Source organism: Olea europaea, unplaced genomic scaffold, assembly GCF_002742605.1.
Source record: "Olea europaea var. sylvestris unplaced genomic scaffold, O_europaea_v1 scaffold6, whole genome shotgun sequence".
In the NCBI taxonomy this organism is placed as follows: Eukaryota; Viridiplantae; Streptophyta; class Magnoliopsida; order Lamiales; family Oleaceae; genus Olea; species Olea europaea.
Window position 1 is genome coordinate 1,413,746 of NW_019264345.1, and position 17,843 is coordinate 1,431,588.

Consider the following 17,843-nt stretch of genomic DNA (forward strand, 5'->3'; position numbering starts at 1 on the left):
TATGGTATTAATAGTAAATTTTGTAATTATATCTTTCATGTTATGTTAAGAGACATTTTTGTAGTTTATTTTCCTTACAAGAGACAAAAGGCAGAAACGGGACAGTTTCTGGAGTCAATTTCAAAATGATGTTTCTAACTCTATAAACGTTCATTTGAAACTCTAAAAATATGTATGTTTTCCTCTTTTAGTTTTCTAAATATGGCCGAAGGAATCACTCAATTTGGATATCTATGGCCTGAGTTATCAAGGTTTTAACGTCAAGGGGTCAATCTGGATTTCCTGTGTAATACTTCACTGTTTTCAGTAAAACGTCCATATCATATGATCTTGGAAAATTTTCATATTTTAACCTAGAAAACCACTTGAAATTATATTTCTAATGCCGTAAATTTCATAGAAAATGGAGTTCGGATGAATTTTATAAAAATTGTCAAACTTGCTGCATCAACTAATCTTGATAATGCCGAGGCTCTATATGTAAAGTATAATTTATTGTTGACATGCACTTTTGTCGGCTATCAAATTTTATAAGAATTGTTTTATCAAATTGAAAAATAAGTTTCTAACATGGAATACTTCTATTTAAGAGTATTTACATGTACCAAAGGCAAAAGCTATTATGTTTAGTACGTGACCCTCGAAACTTAAGTTCGGGGCGTCACAGGTAAGGCAGCAGCCGCTGCCTACCCGGCAGCGGTCGCCACCTAGCAGCGTCGGCTGCTGGGCGATGGTTTTTCCAAGGGCGGCTGGCGCCGCCGCCCATAATGAAAAAATAAAAAAAATAAAAAATAAATTCGGGTTTCAGCTCGTTTAGGGTGAAATGGAGGCGGGGGCCTCTGATGCAATTTGTGAAATTGCAGGCCCTCACCTGCAATATGATATTAGGGGTCCATTTGTTAAATTTTTAAAATAAGGGTTATTTTGCAAAAGGTTAATATTGAGGACCCCGCCTGCAATTAAAGAATGAAGGGGTGATTTTGCAATTTAAATAAAGGGCTGCTATGCAATTTTCAAAATTTGGAGGGCCGGCTGCAATTAAGGGAAATGGGTCGTTTTGCAATATTTTAAAACGGGACTTGTTCTGCAATTTTAAATCTTGAAAGGGTCCGATGTTAATTTCAAACTTGGGTCAATTTGCAAGTTTTCAAAATGGTTTTGAATTCTAATTTTGAAATGTTTTAAAATTAATTTTAATTGGGTTCGACCCATAATTACTGGTCTAATGCATGGTGATGCATATGGACGCACGTCAATTAATGTCAGGTAATGTTTCTCTTATTTCATCAATGATCATGTATACTTGATGAAAACTCAAAACATGAAACTCTTGAAAAGTTTAAGGGATTCAAACTAGAAGTAGAGAAACAAATAGGTAAAGATATCCTCACATTAAGATTCGATCAAGTGAGAGTATCTTAAAGATAAAATCTAGATTGTATAAGAGAGAATGAGATTCTTTTGCAGTGGACTCCTTCATATATACTGCAGCAAGGTGATGTATCTAAAGGAGGATTCGTTAATTATTAGATATAATGCGATTAATAACAAGCCGTGCAAATCTTCCAAAATTGTTTTGGGGTCATGCATTGATTGCAGTGTGCAACACACTAAATCATGTCCCATCTAAATTGGTTAACAGAACTCCATACGAGTTATGGAAAGGCAATAGTCCCAATTTATCTTATATGAAAGCTTGGGGCCATGACGCTTATTTGAAGCGACTTAAATCGGATAAGTTTGAGACTAAATCCGATAAATATATATTTGTGGGATATTCAAAGGAGACATTTGAATATAAATTCTATTATCATGAAGAAAGTCTTCGTCTCATGACATATCATCTTCTTAGAGAAAATGTTTACTCTTGGAGAAGACAGTGGGAGTAAAATAGAATTTGAAAGAGTTCAAGAGTCCACAGATATAGTTAACCAAGAAGATAAATTCGAGTTTGATCCCATATCTGATATGGGACATACTTTGGATCAGGAAGTAAAGACTCATGAGGAAATGACAGCTCTATGTGAATCTAGTAAGATCATTCGACCTTCAAGAAGGTGCGAATCCATGATCATTAATCAGGTATTAGTGATCCAGGACAATGAACCTGCTAGTTGCAACAAAATAAAGTCAAGTGTTGACTTAAAAGAGACAGCATGAGGCCATGATACTCGAGATGAACTCGGCGTATGTGAACAAGGTTTGGACCTTGGTTAAGCCTCCTGATGGAATAAAACCCATAAGGTTTTGTAAATAGTTTACAAGGGAAATGTCGATATGGAAGTGAATATCCATATATACAAAGCAAGGCTAGAAGCAAAGGTTAAGTGTTGACCTTGGTGAAACTATTTTCCTGTGACCTTGCTAAAGTCCATTCGGGTTTTATGTACAACAGTTGTATATCGTAACTAAAGGTTAAGATAAGTCTCTATGGAGCTGAAATCTTCGATTTGATGGAAAAAGTCAAAGTGTTTGATTTTATCAAATTTGAAGACAAATTGTGTATTTACAAGAAGATAGTGGGAGCATTGTGGTGTTCCTAATATTATAGAAAACGATATCCCTATGTTTCAATCGTTGAAATAATGGTTGTTAAAGGATTTATTCATAAACGATATGGGATAAGCAACTTGATCTATAGAGGTAGATCTAGAAGATTGCTTAACTCATCCCAATTTATATAGATGAAATCTTGAGAAGATTTTATATGGAGAAACTGGTTTACTCTTAAGCGGTATGTTGGAAAGGTTCCAAACGTGAAGCAACCATTGATTCAATAGTAGAAACCTAATACATGGATACTTCAGAATTAGCAAAGAGTTGCAATATGGATCATGATGTTCATAAATGAACTTGGAGTAGTTCCTGATATTGTTGATCACATACAATAGTATTGTGATAACAACAGAGCCATTGTGAAAGCAAAGGAACTAAGGTCTCATCAATGATCCAAACATGTATTAAGAGCAAATTTCCAGATTTAATAATATTGCAGATCCACTGACAAAGAGTTGTCGTAGTATAAACATAATCGTCATGTAGACTTATGATATTTGATACATAAGTGATTGGATCTAGTGCAAGTGGGAATTTGTAAGTATAATGCCCTATGTCCAATCAACTTTGGACACAAATACTTTTATATATAATTAATGCAATTAAATGGCAGATCTATTATTTAATTAATAGACAATTAAATAAATAATAGAGTCCGTAGATTCAAATATTTGTAATTTGTTAATCACAAGGAGTTGTGATTGTGAGATACAAATTACATCTGATTGAATCTTAAATCATCCGTGGTCATAAGTAATAACGAGATACAGATATCATTATTTCGGAGAGATCATCACGTGTGGCATTTCTTACTTGTGAAGTAAGTAGCTGATCTCACAAGTTAAAGTGTGGTGACACTTAAATGAATACGTGGATGTCTTGTTATAGAACAAAACATTGGAGACCCGTCAAGAGATTCCACATGGATAACTATCTGAGTGTCAGTGGTTAATATCTAACGTTCGGCAGTGGAATTGGTCCTTTGACTTGAGGTCGTCATGGTACCTTATATGAAGACAGTCATACTTTGACGGTGTTGGATGCTGCTCTAAAAAGGGCCGCTATACGACATCGTTCGGGTACGTCAAGAATCGTATGAAGGTTGTGATTGATCAATAAAGGATTCGTCACTCTTAGATTGTAGGAGATTATGATCTGCATTTCATTCAATTAAGTCGATGATGAAATCCTTGGCCAAGGTGTACTTATAAGTCGAAAAGGAGTTTTTGATTTATATTGACTTAATAGTGGAGTGAAAGATATGATCGATGATCGAGATTGACACAATTCCATATCTCGTAATTGATCGGATCATATTGACGAAGGGATTATAGTTTCACGGTAAACGAACGAATTTGATTTTGTCATGCCACGTGACATTTCCTATCACATGTATTGCCCTGACACATTGCTAGATGTCAATCAAGGACGGCGAGTGTGAATTGACGATAAATTATAAGCGTGTTTTAATTTATCAATTTTGATTAGATCAAAATAATATTTCACGTCGTTAGGCATCGTGGTCGGGAACCTAATGGGTCGCAGACAAAAGAGAATTGGAAGATTGCAAATTGCCATTTTGGTTAATTTAACAATCGTTGGATAAATTAATTAATTGGATTTGTTATTTATATTCCCGAATTAATTAATTGGATTAATTAATTCACGGGCCGGGTTTAATTAATTGGATTAATTAAATATTGGACTGGACCAGGCCGAGCCCATTTGGGTTTATATAAATACATGGCTAGGGTTTGAGGTCCATATGGTTTTTCATTATTCTTACTGGCACAAGAGAAAACCCTAGAAGCTGCAATCTTATTCTCTTTGTGGATCACCGTTGGAAGCTGGACAATTGGACAGCTGTGGTGGCGAATCAAGGTTGATGGAACGAAAAGAAAAGCAAAAGAATTGCACAATTCTTCAAAGGTACAATCCTTATCACAATTTCTATCTAAACACAAAGACGATTTTTGGTGGGAATCGAAAATTATTTTAAATTCCGCTGTGCATATATAAGTAGATTCCCAACACTTGCCACTTGTACACTATGGTGTATACTTTAATTTACACCTTACCACTTGACATTACCCTATTGGACAGTTTAAATTTCAAATATTTTTCGCATCCAATTGATACTTGACAATAATATAAGTGTGAAACAACGTGTCGAAAATCAGTGTACAAATAGCAAAGTTCAATAGGTGAGGACCTTGCCACATGTACATTATGGGGTACACTTTAGTCTACACTTTGCCACGTGACATTACCCCATTGGACAATTTAAATTTCAAATAGTTTTCCCATCCAAATGACACTTGACAACAATGCAAGTGTCAAATAACATGTCAAAAATCAGTGTACAAATAGCAAAGTTCAATCGGCAAGGACCTTGCCTCATGTACCCTATGGTGTACACTTTAGTTTACACTTTACGACGTGACATTGTTCTATTGGACAGTTTAAATATCAAACAGTTTTCCCATCTAGTTGACACTTGACAACATTGCAAGTGTTAAACAACGTGTTGAAAACTAGTGTACAAATAGCAAAGTTCAATTGGTAAGGACCTTGCTACATGTACACTATGGTGTACACTTAAGTTTACACTTTGCTTTGTGACATTACCTTGTTGGACAGTTTAAATTTGAAACAGTTTTTCCATCCAATTGACACTTGACGACAATGCAAGTGTCCGACAATGTGTCAAAAATCAGTGTTCAAATAGCAAAGTTCAATCGGTAAGAACCTTGCTACCTATACACTATGGTGTGCATTTTAGTTTACTATTTGCTACGTGACGTTCCTCTATTGGGCCGTTTAAATTTCAAACAGTTTTCCCATTCAATTGACACTTGAAAACAATGCAAGTGTCAAAACAACGTGTCAAAAATCAGTGTACAAATAGCAAAGTTTAATTGGTGAGGACGTTGCCACATGAACACTATGGTGTACACTTTAGTTTACACTTCGCCACGTGACATTACCCTGTTGGACAATTTAAATTTAAAATAGTTCTCCTATCCAATTGACACTTGACAACAATGCAAGTGCCAAATAACGCGTCAAAAATTTGAGTACGAATAGCAAAGTTCAATTGGTGAGAACCTTGCTACATGTACACTATGGTGTATACTTTAGTTTACACTTTGCCACGTGATATTATAGTGTTGGACAGTTTAAATTTCAAATAGTTTTCCCATCCAATTGATACTTTAGAACAATGCAAGTGTCAAAGAACGTGAAAAAAATCAGTGTACAAATAGCAAAGTTCAATCGATAATAACATCGCTAGTGTACACGCAGTAAGGTTCTTACCGATTGAACTTTGCTATTTGTACACTTAATTTTGACACGTTGTTTGACACTTGCATTGTTGTCAAGTGTCAATTGAATGGGAAAACTATCTAAAATTTAAACTGTCTAGCAGTGTAATGTAAAGTGGTAAAGTGTAAACGAAAGTGTACATGTAGCAAGGTTCTTACCGATTGAACTTTGCTATTTGTATACTGATTTTTGACACGTTGTTTGGCACTTGTATTGTTGTCAAATGTCAATTGGATGGAAAAACTGTCTGAAATTTAAACTGTCCAGCAATGTAATGTCAAGTGGTAAAGTGTAAACAAAAGTGTACATGTAGCAAGGTTCATACCGATTGAACTTTGCTATTTGTACACAGATTTTTGAAACGTTGTTTGACACATACATCATTGTCAAGTGTCAATTGGATGGGAAAACTGTCTGAAATTTATATTGTCCAGTAGGGTAATGTCACGTGGCAAAGGGTAAACTAAAGTGTGTACACTATAGTGTACATGTAGCAAGGTTCATACCGATTGAACTTTGCTATTTGTACAACTGGATGGGAAAACTGTTTGAAATTTAAACTATCCAACAGTGTAATGTTACGTGGCAAAGTGTAAACTAAAGTGTGTACGCCATAGTCTACATGTAGCAAGGTTCATACCGATTGAACTTTTCTATTTACACAATGATTTTTGACACGTTGTTTGTGTAGAACCCCAAAGAATTTTAAGCACCTTAGTGGCACTAAGACATGAATATTGGATGGCTAAAGTATACTTCAAATTTTTAGTCTCATTTGAGACCCATTTACGACATAGAAAACATTCAATTTGGAAAACGATATCTGAAGAAAAGTTGTAGCTCTTTGAGCTAGCTTTCCAACGCACTTTGAATTATTTTAATCAGATATAGGGAGAAGAAGTTATGATAGAAATATTAAAGGCTGTACAGTATCAACTGAAATACGCGGAATATGAAAAGTCAAATTTCTACACAATTTTCTAGCACCTTCTTAAACCTATAACTCCCACATAAGTGGCACCTATATTAATGAGTATTAGGCCCTTCACTTGCCCTTAAGTTGTGAGATTTTCACCTATAACTAGGCCCCAATGCATACACATTTTTCACACCAAGACAAAAGCTTCTATACATAAAAGAGAGAGTTTTCAAGTCCAGAAAAAAGAGAAAGGAGAGGGAGGAAAATTATTTTTTCCTAGAAGTTTTGGTGCTATCAAGAAGTGTTTTCCAAGCATCAATTCTCAACGGAGTGTTTTTTTTGAAACATTAAAGGAGTGCATTTTTCAACAAGGTTCAAAGCATCAATCAAGGTTGGTAGAGGTGCAAAGAGTTAATTCGTGTTAAGTTATAAGTTTCTAGCAAATGAAGATTTATGTTAATGTTTATATGTCTAATAGTACCTCCGGTACAGCATACACCTCCATGTCTAATGGTACCTCCGGGTACGGCATGGACTTCCAGTTGAGGTGTCGTGTTAGGTCATGACTCTATGTGTTTGGGATTCTGTCGAAAATCCTACTATGAAAAGGTTTCTAAAGTTACAGCTTTGAAATGTATAGCTTGATCACGAATGCACCAATGATATCTATTGAGTTTTTTAACTCACGGGTTTAACCCTTCTCTACAGATTGATATGATTCTACCTTGGGCCGGGATGACGAAAAGTTGGAGAGGGGTGCAACGAGCCCATGGAAAACCTGGTGAACAAGTTATTTAGATTTATTTTTGTGAACGTTTTCAATGTTATTTCCATAAAGTATTTGAATAATGCTGAACGCGAGAACAAGTTGTGATTTCTTCAAATAAATTACGTTTCGTTTTTTTATTCAGTGTTTTATTTAAAGTATTCGCAAGGTTGTTGTTAAAATTATCATTGTAAAAATTAAGCTTCCGCTAAAACATATTCTCGTATGACTAAACCACCGGTTAGTTAAGTAAAGTAAGTAGCGTTTTGGTCTACAAGGGGTCGGGGCTTTACAGCGTTGTATCAGAGCACAGTTTAGCCGGTTCTGTAGACCAAGTATGTTTTTAAAAAAAACGGTTTAGCCAGTTCTGTAGACCAAGTATGTTTTTTTTTTAAAAAATGAAAAAGTCTAAAATACTCCATGGCATCTTGCATTCATCCATCAATCTCATCCTACGGCCCAAGTATGTTCAAAGTTAATGTTTTTATGAAAAGACTATGTTATGATGCTTTACGATGCTATGGTACAACTTATGCTTATTTTCAAAGATATACTATGCCAGTTAGAAATGATTTGAAAGATGTGTTTTTTTTTCAAAAGATACGCATTGGACTAAGATTTATAGGTAGAATGTTATGTAATAGTAGCCATCTTTCCAAGAGTAAAAAAAAAGTGTATGATATGTGAAAATACAACAAATATGGCTCGTAGAACGGCTAGGGCATATAGAGAAGCATTGAACCGTACAATCGCCATTCAGTCCTATGAGAATTACGTGACTGATCTGCTCCGTCCACTTGACGAACATATACATGATGTCTATGAGAGATGCATGACAGTGGTGAACGCTGGAATGGAGATAACGCATATTGAGGCTATAAATAACCTCATACACTCCCTTCCACCTCAATGGGGAGATATGGGAGTCACGATTAGGGATGTAATGCTAGAGGAGCACCCAAATATATTTGAATTTGAAGTGTGTTGCCAATCACTCCTAGACCTATGGAGGGAAAACTTAGAACCTCAACCAGAGATAGTAATTGAACTTGATGAAGAAGAAGAGCCTAAAGAAGGAAATGATCATGAGCCCGAGCCATAGGTTGAGATGGACATAGAATTCGGACTTGAGGCGGAGGACTCCCCTGGAGATGAGGCTCCACCAAAAAAGATCCGTAGAACTTATAGGGATTAGATTTAAATCCTTGTAACAACTTTCTTTATGTCAAGAAATAAAACTTTACCTTCTTCGTTAGAATTCGAACTATGAAACTAATAAGAACCATACATTTTGTCTAAAGGAAAATGGCCTATGCAAATCAAACCAACTTGATAAGAGATCTCTTCCAAGTGGTCTAAGACTTTGGTAGGCAAAACCTGAACCAGGCGCAACCCCTACCACTAGCTTCTGATGCTCCTCCAACCCATGCTTCAGTGTTCGATCAATTTAGAAGACACAAGCCCCCTACCTTCAATGGAGCAGCTGATCCACTTGCAGCGGAGGAGTGGCTTTGCAAGTTGAAGAGAATATTCTGATTAATAGGGTGCATAGACACCTAGAAGGTCCAGTGTACTAAGTTTATGTTCTCCGATGATGCAAGCCACTGGTGGGACTCGATGTCAAGGACAAGGACCCCAGAGCAACAAGCGAAATTGACTTGGGAGCGATTTAAGGAGGAAGTAATGGACAAGTACTTCCCACAGTCTTTGAGGGATCACGAAGAAAGTGAATTTCTCCAATTCAAGCAAAGGACTATGTCCCTGACTGAGTATGAAAGGAAGTTTGACCAACTTTCAAGGTATGCTCCACATCTGGTGGATACGGAGGACAAAAAAGTCAGGAGGTTTGAACAAGGGTTGAACCTAGATATAAGCATGATACTTATGTCCCATCGTTTCACCTCATACCATGAAATGCTGGAAAGAGCTCATGCTATCTAGTACCAGAAGACCAGTACCGAGCAATATAGTCAACTTTTCAATCAATCGAACAATGGCAGTATGGGTAAAAGGAAATGGAATGGCCAGGACAAGGGAAAGGGTAAGTGGTAGAACAAGAAAGGTAATGGCGCAGCCAATGCCAACAAGAGCATTGTGCCAGTTATAGAGCCGTGTCCTAAGTGTGGAAAGACGCGTCGTGGCGTGAGTTTACAAGGGAAGAATGTTTTTTTCAGATGTGGCAAGCCAGGGCATATTTTTAAGGATTGCCCCACATTTACCTTGAAGTAAGATGATAACAATGACCAAAACCAGAAAGGGAAAGCACGAGTTTTTGCAATGACTCAGAAAGATGCAGAGGAAAACTTGGACGTCATAGCAAGTACTTTATTGATAGTCAATACGCCTGCTTATGTATTGTTTGATTCAGGAGCCAAACACTCCTTTGTATCGACAACTTTTATGGCTAAATCTAGTATTACTTGTGATAAGTCGGAAGGTACATTAAAGGTTAGCATTCCTTCAGGCAACCCTTTGAGTACTGATAGAATAGCCAAATTAGTAAGTATTGAAGTTGAGGGAAAACCAATGGAAGCGAACCTATACATGATAGAAATGAAGGATTTTGATGTAATACTAGGCATGGATTGATTGGGTTGTAATTACGCCACCATCTGATGTAAGGAAAGAGAGGTATCATTTCAGAAATAAGGAGAGGAGCCATTTTCGTTCCTTGGAATGAAGACAAAACCCCTTATTCGACTAGTATCGACGTTACAAGCTAAGAAGATGTTGAGAAAAGAAACATGTCAAGGATATTTAGTAAACATCTCAGGAGGGAAACAAGAGACGATAAAGGTTGATGACGTACAAATAGTACGAGAATTCGTAGATGTGTTTCCAGAAGATCTATCTGGTACTCCACCAGATAGGCAAGTGGAATTCACCATAGACCTAATTCTCGGAGCGGCACAAGTGTCAAAAGCCCCATACCGAATGGCCCTGAAGGAACTACAAGAGTTAAAGAAGCAGTTGCAAGAACTCCTAGATATGGGCTTTATACGGCCAAGTGTATCTTTATGGGGTTCACCGGTGTTGTTTGTGAAGAAAAAAGGATGGAAGCATGAGGATGTGAATCGATTATAGGGAGTTAAATAGATTAACTATCAAGAATAAGTACCCACTCCCGAGAATCGAGGATCTGTTAGATCAACTGAAAGGAACTAAGGTATTTTCCAAGATCGACTTATGATCGGGATACCATCAATTCAAAGTAAAGTTAAAGGATATAGCCAAGATAGCTTTCAAAACTCGTTATGGACACTACGAGTTTACAGTGATGCCGTTTGGGCTAACCAATGCACTTACAATGTTCATGGACCTGATGAATTGTGTATTTCATCAGTACTTGGATAAATTTGTTATAGTCTTCATTGATGACATTCTGATATATTCCAAGAGTAAGGAGCAACATGAAGAGCACCTAAGAATAGCATTGGAGGTATTATGCAAGGAGAAGCTGTATGCCAAATTCAAGAAGTGTGAGTTCTGGCTTGAACGAGTTGGATATCTTTGACATATAGTCACTGCCCAAGGGATTGAGGTAGATCCAGCAAAAATGGAAGCAGTAACCAACTAGAAAGCACCAACTAATGCTGGCGAGGTATGGAGCTTTCTAGGATTAGCAGGATTTATCAGAGATTCATAGAAGGATTCTCCAAGATAACTGGACCAATGACGCAGCTTACAAGGAAGGGAGTAAAATTCCAATGGACGGATAAATGTGAACAAAGTTTCCAAGAACTTAAATAGAGGTTGATAACAACACCCGTGTTAACAATACCTGAGGGTACGGAAGGGTTTGTTATATACAGTGATGCATCCAAGCAAGGATTGGGATGTGTGCTGATGCAGAATGGAAAAGTGATAGCCAATGCATCAAGACAATTGAAGAAATATGAGCAGAACTACCCGACGCATTATTTAGAACTTGTGGCGGTAGTACACGCCTTGAAGATATGGCGACACTACTTGTATGGAGGGAAGTGCGATATCTACACAGATCACAAGAATCTCAAATATTTATTCACACAGAAGGAATTGAATATGCGACAAAGACGATGGTTGGAATTGGTGAATGATTACGATTGCACTATCCATTACCATCCACGTAAGGCTAATGTTGTGGTCGACGTCTTAAGTAGAAAATCAATGGGACAGTTGGTGTCACTACCCACTTTTCAAATGGAGTTAGTCAAGGACTTGGAAAAGTTGTAGATCGAAGTGGTTACCATACCAGGACAAGTCACTGCTCGTCTAGCAGCTTTGATAATTCGACCTACTCTTAGAGATCGAATTATAGAGAGACAAGGTAATGACCCATTTTTGCTGAAGATTAAGAATGAAATTGGTACTGATAAGAGAAAGGATTTTGGAATAGCTTCGGATCAGGCACTGATGTTTAAGGGAAGAATTTGTGTGCCTAAGGATGAAGCCTTGAGAAATGAGATATTGAAAGAGGCCCATTCCACCCCGTACACTGCACATCTCGGTGGTACGAAAATGTATCAAGACCTCCGAGATACATTTTGGTGGAGAAATATAAAAAGAAGTATAGGGTTGTACGTGGAAAAGTGCATAGTATGTCAACAGGTTAAGGCAGAACACCAAAGACCGGCTGGATTGTTAAATCCACTGGACATACCCGAATGGAAATGGGAAAATATCACAATGGACTTTGTGGTTGGGTTCCCGAAGTCAGCAAGAGGAAACAACGATGTATGGGTAATAGTGGATCGATTAACAAAATCAGCTCATTTTCTTCCAGTGAAAATAACATTCAATTTAGACCAATTGGCACAGTTGTACATTAAGGAGGTTGTGAGATTACATGGCATACTTGTGTCCATTGTGTCTGACAGAGACCCAAGGTTCACGTCTAAATTTTGGAAAAGTCTACAAGGAGCTATCGGAACGAAGCTGAACATTAGTAAAGCATATCACTCTCAGTCCGATGGTTAATCTGAAAGGACCATCCAAACTTTGGAAGACATGATGAGAGCATGTGTTTTGGATGTAGGGGGTAGTTGGGAGTCATACATACCCCTAGTAGAATTCGCATATAATAACAGCTTCCAAGCAACTATCGGGATGGCACCATACGAAGCTCTCTTTGGTAGAAGATGTAGGTCCCCTGTTCATTGGGATGAAGTTGGGGAGAAGAGAGTTTTGGGACCAGAAATAATTGAAAGGACAGTTGAGGCAATTGATAAGATAAGTGCAAGGACAAAGGCAGCACAGGATCGATAGAAGAGCTATGCGGATTCAAGGAGGAAGGATTTAGAATTCAAAGTTGGAGAAAAAGTGTTTCTGAAAGTGGCACTAATGAAAGGTGTATTTAGGTTTGGCAAGAAAGGAAAGCTACGACCCTGCTATATCGGACCATTCGAGATACTTGATAGGGTTGGAAATGTAGCCTATCGGTTAGCTCTCCCACCTGGGTTATTGGCAGTGTACAACATGTTCCATGTATCAATGATCAAGAAATACGTGTATGATCCTAATCATGTAGTGAACTATTAGTCCGTGGAAGTACAAAAGGACTTATCCTATGAAGAGGTACCAATTAGGATATTGGATCGAAAGGTGCATAAACTAAGGAACAAAGAAATTCAATTAGTCAAAAGACAATGGAATAATCATGAAATAGAAGAGGCCACTTGGGAAGGAGAAGAGGAAGCCAAAAACAAGTATCCAACACTATTCGCCCAATCAGAAGGTAAATTTCGAGGACAAAATTTTAATTAAGGTGTGGGGGATGTAGAACCCTAAATAATTTTAAACACCTTAGTGGCACTAAGACATGAATATTGGATGGCTAAAGTATACTTCAGATTTTTAGTCTCATTTGAGACCCATTTACGACATAGAAAACATTCGATTTGGAAAATGATATCTGAAGAAAAGTTGTAGCTCTTTGAGTTAGCTTTACAACGCACTTTGAATTACCTCAATTGGATATCGGGAGAAGAAGTTATGATAGAAATATTAAAGGCTGTACAGTATCAACCGAAGTACCCGGAATACGAAAAGTCAAATTCCTACATGATTTTCTAACACCTTCTTAAAGGAGTGCATTTTTCAACAAGGTTCAAAGCATCAATCAAGGTTGGTAGAGGTGCAAAGTGTTAATTCGTGTTAAGTTATAAGTTTCTAGCAAATGAAGATTTATGTTAATGTTTGTATGTCTAATGGTACCTCTGGTACAGTATACACCTCCATGTCTAATGGTACCTCCGGGTACGGCATGTACTTCCGATCGAGGCATCGTGTTAAGTCATGACTCTACGTGTTTGGGATTCTACCGAAAATCCTATTATGAAAAGGTTTCTAAAGTTACAGCTTTGAAATGTATAGCTTGATCACGAATGCACCAATGACATCTATTAAGTTTTTTAACTCATGGGTTTAACCCTTCTCTACAGATTGATATGATTCTACCTTGGGCTTGGATGATGGAAAAGATGGAGAGTGGTCAACAAGCCCATGGAAAACTCAGTGAACAAGTTATTTAGATTTATTTTTGTGAATGTTTTCAATGTTATTTCCTTAAAGTATTTGAATAATGCTGAACGGGAGAACAAGTTGTGTTTTCTTCAAATAAATTACGTTCCGTTCTTTTTTATTAAGTGTTTTATTTAAAGTATTCTCAAGGTTGTTGTTAAAATTATCATTGTGAAAAGTAAGCTTCCGCTAAATCATATTCTCCTATGACTAAACCACCGGTTAGTTAAGTAAAGTAAGTAGCGTTTCGGTCCACAAGGGGTCGGGGCATTACAGTTTCACACTTGCATTATTGTCAAGTGTCAATGTGATGGGAAAACCGTTTGAAATTTAAACTATCCAACAGGGTAATGTCATGTTGCAAAGTGTAAACTAAAGTGTGTACACCATAGTATACATGTAGCAAGGTTCATACTGATTGAACTTTGCTATTTGTACAATTGGATGGGAAAACTGCTTGAAATTTAAACTGCCCAACAGGGTAATGTCACATGGCAAAGCGTAAACTAAAGTGTGTACACTATAGTGTACATGTAGCATGGTTCTTACCGATTGAACTTTGTTATTTGTACATTGATTTTCGACACGTCGTTTGGCTCATGCATTGTTGTCAAGTGTCAATTGGATGGCAAAACTATTTGAAATATATACTGTCGAGCAGGGTATTGTTACGTTGCAGAGTGTAAACAAAACTGTGTACACCATAGTGTACATGTCGCAAGGTTCTTACCGACTGAACTTTGCTATTTGTATACTAATTTTGGACAAGCTATTTAACACTTGCATTGTTGTCAAGTGTCAATTGGATTAGAAAATGGTTTGAAATTTAAAATGTCCATTAGGATAATGTCACGTGGCAATGTGTGAAATAATGTGTACACCATAGTGAACTTGTCACAAAGTTCATACCGATTGAACTTTTCTCTTTGTACAATGGTTTTGGACATGTTGTTTGACACTTGCATTTTTTTAAGTGTCAATTGGATGGAAAAGATGTTTGAAATTTAAACAGTCCAATAGGGTATTGTCACGTGGCAAAGTGTAAACTAATGTGTACACCATAGTGTACATGTAGCAAGGATCTTACCGATTGAACTTTGCTATTTGTACACTGATTTTTTACACGTTGTTTGACACTTGCATTGTTGTCAAGTGTCAATTGGATAGGAAAACTGTTCAAAATTTATACTATCCAACATGGTAATGTCATGTGGCAAAGTGTAAATTAAAGTGTACACCATAATGTACATGTAGCAAGGTCCTTACCAATTGAACTTTCTTATTTGTACACTGATTTTTGACACGTTGTTTAACACTTGCATTGTTGTCAAGTGCTAATTGAATGGGAAAACTATTAGAAATTTAAACTATCCAACATGTAATGTCACGTGGTAAAGTGTAAACTAAAGTGTGTACACCACAATGTACATGTAGCAAGGTTTTTACTGATTGAACTTTACTATTTGTACACTTAATTTTGACACGTTGCTTGACACCTGCATTGTTCTTAAGTGTCAATTGGATGGGAAAATTGTTTGAAATTTAAACTGTCCAGCTGGGTAATGTCCGGAGGTAAAAGCGTAAAGAAAAGTGTACATGTAGCAAGGTTCATACTGATTGAACTTTGCTATTTGTACACTGATTTTTGACACGATGCTTGGCACTTGCATTGTTGTCAAGTGTCAATTGGATGGAAAAACAAATTTAAGTTTAAACTGTCCAACAGTGTAATCACACGTGGCAAAATGTAAACTAAAGTGTACACAATAGTGTACATGTAGGAAGGTTTTTACCACTTGAACTTTGCTATTTGTACACTGATTTTCGACACGTTGTTTGACACTTGTATTGTTGTCAAGGGTCAATTAGATGTAAAAACCGTTTGAAATTTAAACTATCCAATAGGCTATTGTCACGCGACAAAATGTAAACTAAAGTGTACACCATAGCGTACACGTAGCAAGGTTCTTATCGATTGAACTTTGCTATTTGTACACTTAATTTTGACACATTGCTTGACACTTGTATTGTTGTTAAGTGTCAATTAGATGGGAAAACTGTTCGAAATTTAAACTGTCCAGCAGGGTAACGTCAAGAGGTAAAGCGTAAACAAAATCGTACATGTAGCAAGGTTCATACTGATTGAACTTTGCTATTTGTATGCTGATTTTGACACGTTGATTGACACTTGCATTGTTGTCAAGTATCAATAGGATGAAAAAACTGTTTGAAATTTAAACTGTCCAATAGGGTAATGTCACGTGGCAAAGTGTAAGTTAAATTGTACACCATAGTGTACATGTGGGAAGGTCCTTACTGATTAAACTTTGCTATTTGTACACTGATTTTCGACACGTTGTTTGACACTTGCATTGTTGTCAAGTATCAATTGAATGTGAAAATTGTTTGAAATTTAAACTGTCCAATAGTGTAATGTCACGTGACAAAGTGTAAAATAATGTGTACACCATAGTGTACTTGTCGTAAAGTTCTTACCGATTGAACTTTTCTATTTGTACACTAATTTTGGACAAGTTATCTGACACTTGTATTTTTTTCAAGTGTCAATTAGATGGAAAAAATGTTACGAATTTAATTTGTCCAATAGGGTAATGTCACGTGGCAATATGTGAACTAATGTGTACACCATAGTGTACATGTAGCAAGGATCTTATCGATTGAACTTTGCTATTTGTACACTAATTTTTGACACATTGTTTGACACTTGCACTGTTGTCAAGTTTCAATTGGATGGGAAAACTGTTTGAAATTTAAACTGTCCAATAGGGTAATAATACGTGGTAAAGTGTAAACTAAAGTGTACACCATAGTGTTCATGTAGAAAGGTCCTTACCAATTGAACTTTCTTGTTTGTACACTAATTTTCGACACATTGTTTGACACTTGCATTGTTATCTGGTGTTAATTGGATAGGAAAACTACTTGAAATTTAAACTACTCATCAGGGTAATGTCACGTGGCAAAGTGCAAACTAAAGTGTACACCATAGTGCAAATGTAGCAAGGTTCTTACCCATTGAACTTTGCCATATGTACACTGATTTTTAACACGTTGTTTGACACATGCATTGTTGTCAAGTGTTAATTGGATGTGAAAACTATTTGAAATTTAAACTGTCCAGCAGGGTAATATCATGTGGTAAAGTGTAAACTAAAGTGTACATGTAGCAAGGTTCATTCCGATTGAACTTTGCTATTTGTACACTAATTTCTGACACGTTGTTTGACACTTGTATTGTTGCAAGTCTCAATTGGACTAGAAAGCTATTTGAAAATTAAACTGTCCAGCGGGGTACTGTCATGTGGCAATGTGTAAACTAAAGTGTACACCATAATTTATATGTAGCAAGGTCCTTACCAATCAAACTTTGTTGTCTGTAAACTGATTTTTGACACGTTGTTTGACACTTGTATTGTTGTCAAGTGTCAATTGTATTGGAAAACCGTTTGAAATTTATACTGTCCAACGAGGTAATGTCACGTGGTAAAGTGTAAACTAAAGTGTGTACACCATAGTGTACATATAGAAAGGTCCTTACCAATTGAACTTTCCTGTTTGTACACTGATTTTCGACACGTTGTTTGACACTTGTATTGTTGTCAAGTGTTAATTGGATGGGAAAACTATTTGAAATTTAAACTATCCAACAGAGTAATGTGTTCGCGTATTTATTTATTTCGATTTTAAAACCCATTGCAAGTGTACGGTTCGTTAACAAGTAGTAAAATGGACTATGAGTCCAAGTATCATTCC